Here is a 6433-nt window from a genome sequence, read left to right on the forward strand (position 1 = left end):
AGGAAGGAATGGTGATGCTTTTGGAGAAGTTACAGTTACAAGGCTGGAAGGACATGGTCTTTCAGATGGATGACAGGCTGGCCAGGAATTAAATTGTGGAGTTTATAGCCAATTGTAAGATAAACGATGGTAGGGTCACCAGTTTGTAAGGGGGTGAAAGTAATTTTTGATGAGAAAGAGCTGGGAGAGAGCTTGGGTGTACCTGCTGAAGGGTATAATGATTAAAAGAAACTAAAATGGCCAAGTCTAGAGAATCTCCCTACTGCCCTTGCCATTACTAGGAAATTTGGTGACAATGAAGAGGAACTTGAGCCCAAGGCTATTTACAAAAGTGAGATGAAGCCACCCCACAAAGTGCTATTCTATTTTGTAAACAAATGTGTGTTGCCTAGGCAGGAAATGAGGCACATTGCCACATTCATGGACCTGGTCATTATGAAATATTTTGATAGTGGGAGGCAAATCAACTAGCCTGGGTTTATAATCAAGCTTATTGATAGGTTTCTAAATGGTACCAAGACTCATGCCATACCCTATGGCTTTATTCTCATGGCTGTACTTGCACACTTCAAGGTACCCATCAAGAAATGGGAGTTTGGTACAAGGATCATTTTGGGGCAAATACTCTGACTGCTTGTGACTATGAAGTCCAAACCACTCCTAAAGAACATGGTTCATCCAAAAAGGTACCAGTGAATAGCAAAGTGCGAGCCTTGGTACAAGAAAGTGGGGCTAAGGATGCTGAGATTGATAGGCTGAAGAAGAGGTTGGTAGAAGTGGAGACTGAGAGAAATGCTCTTAGAACTGAGCTAGCAAAAGAAAAGGAGAAGAATGATGGCATTCTTCAGGATATGCTGAAACTACTCCAAGCCAAAAACTAAGAACCTGGTCCTTCCCAGCCTTAAGCCTCCTAAGCTAGTGTAGATCAAGTAGTGACCCAGTTCAGGATTTGTTTTGTTTCTTTATCTCATGTTCCAATGTTTTTATTTCTTCTTATGCTTTGTGGTAGGATCTTATCAATCACTGAAATTCACCGTCTTTTGCTCTAACTGTTTGTTTATATTTCTTAGATGGCTAATATCCTTAGATTGATATATGATGATTAATCCATGATTGCATTTGAAGTAGCACCAATGGCCATGAGTAATTCTTAAAATATGGTTATCTTCCATATTTATGCAACTTTTCGATGATGCCAAAAGGGGGAAAAGGGTTGTGCTTATACTTTGAAAAGTGATGTTTATAACCTAATGAATATGGTCCTTGATGATAAATGATAAAAATGTAAAGTGTTCTAACATTGTGTTGATGTTGAGCTAAGTCAAAACATGGTCTAAGCTTATGAAAAGCACGAAGTTTGTCATCATCAAAAAGGGGGAATTTGTTGGCCCAAGTGAAGTTTTGTTTTGAAGATTGACAAAAGAAGCTCAGGCATGAACCAGGTCCATCCCCTGTATACACAGACACGGGCATATTCAACCATGAGGAATGCACATGAAGGAGATAAGCTTAACTTGTTATATTTGATATCTCCTAATCGGAAAGGTTGCATAATTGATAAGGAGAAGGACTCTTTACTCAAAGAGAACACTATACAAGATAAGGGAGGAGTTAGAAGTTAAGGATAACTAGAACTCTTCCACAAGGGAAGAGTAGCATTAGAACTCTAATTATTTACCATTCTACTAACTCTATATATTATAAGATGTTCTTATTCTACGGTCACACACAAAAGCAGAAGTTAAACGTGAGATGAGAGCAAAATAGCAAGGCATTTTGCAAACAATTCTTATGTGATTCAAGTGTGCGAACCTGAAGCTACATGAACCAAATAGAAGAACCAGTTCCAAGTGTCTGGCTTTTATTCTAGTTCAATTGTAGTATGTGGTTTTCAAATTGTACCTTTTAGCTTTATCTAGAGGCAATTATAATAGGTACTCTAAGTATTCAAGTTAGAGTTAACTTGAAGTTGTCGCAACAGTTAGAGGCTAGTTACCACAACATGATTAGAGTTAATCCTAATGTTTACAAAAAGTTTTGTAAATGCTGTTTTGGCTCATTAATTTTGTGAAGTATTAGGGGAAAATCCTACTTAGTAGTAGGTCGTGATTTTTTTACCTTTTGAGCTAGGTATTTTTCACGTAAAAATACTTGAGTTCTTTACTTTTCGCATTTATCAATTTAGCAACAGTATGTTAAGGTATACTTAGAAGAATCAGGTCCTTCTGTAGTCAGTACACGCAAAAATTAGAGGCCACACAAATCATCTCCCCTCTTGTGTGGAATTGACGTATAAAACATCAGCGATAAATTGGGTGGGCATCCCCCTTCATTCCCCGATCTTGTTGCTGGTTTTTCTTTTGAATCGTAAGTGTTGTTGGCTAGTTAAACACCATAACTGTTCTAATGGTGCTTTCTATCGTTCCTAAGGCATACTTGGATGCTTGTTGAGGCTTTTACAAAGGTCAAGGAACCACTACGGAAGGTTGAACTTTTTATCTATGAATAGGATAGTAGGGCTAAGTGTTGAGAAGCAAGTAAATGATTAGGTCGGCGATAAAGTGATATCAGAGCATACTTACTGGGTTATAAAATGTGGTGCATGGGCGCGAGAACATGTACATCGAGAAAATAAAGAATGAGCGGCTCGAGTCGTGCAAGAAAGAGAGAGGTTGTTTCCATGAGGAGAGAGATTGACAACAATTAATAGATTAGGCGGCGGAGCCACCACCACATGATACTCCCAACAAGTTGCCTTGTTGGAGGTAGGTGACTTAGCTTTCTAGAAAGGGTAGAGAGAGTAGAAAGTGTCGTATTCATGCTTGAGTCACACACATTGGTGGGGATTGATAGCCTCTAAGGTTATGCATAAAGGAGATGCTCACCATGAATGAGGGTCGCAATGAGCGCATGCATTCCTTAAAGGCTAAGATGATCAGGGGTGGATGCACCACGGCTTGGGATAGCGCTTCGTTAGAAAAGTTAATGCAAAGACAAAATGTCGAATACAACTACCAAACCTTGAATAAAAAAAACTTGGGTCGGCTATATGCGCCCCCGCTGATCATGTTAACCTCATATAATCTCATGTTAGGCTAACATTAAGCAAAATAAATAAAAGGTACTAGAACTTCTTTGCATTTTCTACATATGTATAAATCTTTAAAAGACTTACAACTGCTAGAAATGCATAGCTCATAGTGTGAAAGTAACATGACATGCATCTCAACTAAGAGGTTTCGCTTATGTAAATTCGTTTTTCACTATGTTCTATTTTCTTGCCAAGTCATCTGTAAGGCCCAGTAAAATTCTGGCCGCGGTTCGGACTTTTTAGATTAAACAGTGCGCTGGGAGTTAAAGGAAAATATTGGGCAAAAGTACGCATTTCTACGGCTCATTCTGCGGGCCGTATAGTGACCGCTGGCCAGGTCAGTTTTTTTCCCAGTTCTGGCATCCATTTTCGCGGTCGCTTCGCGGACCGCATAACCATTATGCTGTCACATATGCGACTGCATAACCCGTTCTGGATCCTTAATTTTAATATTTTTAAACCCGACCCTATTTCGTTAAAACACATCCCATGGACTATTTTGATCATATTTTCTGATATTTTTAGAGTGAGAGAGAGGGTCCTAGAGGGAGAAGTGATCTTCATCACATTGCTTATCAATTCTCACTTAAAATATTGAAGATTATCAAGAGAGGCACCTAGGTCTTCTTCCTAGGAGGTAAGATTCTATAACCCAAACTCTTAATTTCAAAATGTAAATATAATGGGCCATTAGTAGGGTAATTCATGGGGATGGGAGTGCTTACCTTGCATGCATGTTTCCTTGTTACTGTGAGAAGACTATGAGATAAAGATGATAGAGAATGGGTTGGGGAATGATGTAATCTTCCACAAAAAGGGCCTTAAAACATTGATGCATACCTATTGTTTGATACTATGCTCAAATGAACTAAAACCATGTTCATCTTCCTAATTTTGGTTCAACTTGTTATATTTCTAAAATAGATTGAAGTTACTAAGAATTCCGGATCATTTTAGAGTTTCAGAAGCTCAATTGAGGTATGTTGGCTAAACCCCCTTCTTCTTAGAATCGAACCCCATGGTGTTCATGTAATTGGAGTAAGCCCTTGATCATTATAGAATTGGCGATTTCTAATGTATTTGTGTTGAAGGATGTAAGTTCAATATTTATTCTAAATGCTTCATCATATTATCTTGTTATTTGAGGATGCGTTCCAAATGTGGAATATGTGTTAGCAAGGTTATGACTTCATGTCAAGATCGAAATAAAGGTGGTTATGCCAAATTGTATGAAAAGCCTCTATGTGTCTAAGACTCCCAAATTGCTCATATGTGAATTTAACGCCTTGAATGTGAAGCCTTATTGTTGTTGATAATAATAATGTTGGAATGTGAAAAAGAACTTAAATTATGAAATACGGCCAAGCGCCAAGAATAACTTTATAATTGGGGCCACTCGTGCCATTGTATTGAAAGTATGGGAAAGAAATATGAATTGAGATGATAGATTGAATATGGGTGATGTCTTAAATGAGATGGCCTAGCTGATTGGGCCGGGATCGTACTCCATGTAAGAACACGGTGGTATTGTGGATGAAATTGTGAAAAAGATTGACGTCTCAAATGAGATGGCCTTGCTGATCGGGCTTTGATCAGACGCCATGCCACACGCATGGTGGCACTGTACTGGAAATTATAATGAAATTGTGGTATTGTCTCAAATGAGATGGCCTAACTGATCAGGCCGAGATCGGACTCCGTATAAGAATACAGAGGTATTGTGAATTGTGGAATATCGATACTAAAGGTCACCCAACCTAATAATATGAAAATTATCTTGAAAACGTATATGATCCTTAACTTGTTGTTTTACTATTATTTGAAGCCCTTATTGAATTTTTGACTGTTCCTCTTGTATTATTATTCATTCTATTGAGTTGGTGTTTAGCTTTACATACTAGTGCTATTCGACGGTACTAACGTCCCTTTTGCCGGGGGCGCTGCATCTTTAAATGGCTGCATGTGGTTATATAGCAAACAGTGTTGACCATGGATAGTGCTGCATCCTCTTCTCAGCTGACTCGGTGAGCCCCATTTCATTGCGGGGTCATGTATTGTAGCTTTGCTTATATTATGGTCACTTTTTGAGGTATAGCCGGGGCCTTATTGCCGGCACCATCTTTACTCTCTTTATATCGTTAGAGGCTCTGTAGACACTATCTGGGTTGTATATGAGTGGTGGGAATGTTAAACAAGTATATATTGTATTTGATCACTTGTTCATCTCAGACTATAAGAATCTGTGTATTTTGAGACTTAAAGGCGAAATAGCTAATGAAACGGATTAATGTTGTATGTACGAACTTTCTTCTGTCTAATTAATGAAATCACGTCTTTTCTTGATCATAGGTTAATTGGGTAGATAGTATCTAACAGGCTTGCTCGGCCGGGTTCACTCGGTTGAGCGTCGGTCGCGCTTCCCGAGGTTGGGATGTGACATCATCGCAAATCTTCAAAATAATTTCTTTAAAGTTAACTTTAGGTCTTACCTCATCCTTTTTTAACACCTTCAATGATCGTGATTTTACATCTACGAATTGATACATTTGGCGATCAACGCAGGACATGATCAAACCATCTTAAGCGATATTTTTTATTTTGTTTTCGATGTGCATTACTTGAACCTTCTCGTGAATGTGTTCATTTTTTTTGTACAATCTTGTATGGCCTCACATCCATTTTAGCATCTGCAACTGAGAAACACTCATATATATAAAACTAACGTTTCACTTTGGGTGAGCAGTTTTCACATAATACTATGATAATACTCTATTACAACCATTCAATTTTTATTAATAAGTAATATATTCATCTATAATTTCATTCTTTTGGTGCAGTGAGCCTGGATAGAGGAACCATAATCCTATATAATGTCTCCATAATCTTGTGCTGACTAAAATTGCAATGCATATATTCAATATTACTTCTACTTATTTTAAAGTTGTTACATTCTAATGTGCTTTTCCTCACTTCTAGTTTTTGGTGGACACCCTTCGTACTTTCATAAATTAGCACAATATTATTGGCAAATAGCATATAATGTGGGACATTATTGATATGTTTGGTTAACTCATCCTTAACTTGGGTAAATAAGTAGGAGCTCAATGTCAATCTTTGGTGTAAACTCAGTTTTCCAATCTACCTTTGTACCTCCTACTACTGTTTTCATCCTAGTGACGACTTCGTTATATATGTCTTTTCCTCCCCTTATATTTAATATAAGTTTATTTCTTTTTTAGTATACACCAAAGGTCCTTTCAAGGTTCTCTATTATATGATTTTCTATGTCAATGAACACCATGTGCAAATTATTTTTTCTTTTGCTCATTCATAACTTGCATC

The sequence above is a fragment of the Nicotiana tabacum genome, chromosome 15 (genome assembly GCF_000715075.1).
Source record: "Nicotiana tabacum cultivar K326 chromosome 15, ASM71507v2, whole genome shotgun sequence".
In the NCBI taxonomy this organism is placed as follows: domain Eukaryota; kingdom Viridiplantae; phylum Streptophyta; class Magnoliopsida; order Solanales; family Solanaceae; genus Nicotiana; species Nicotiana tabacum.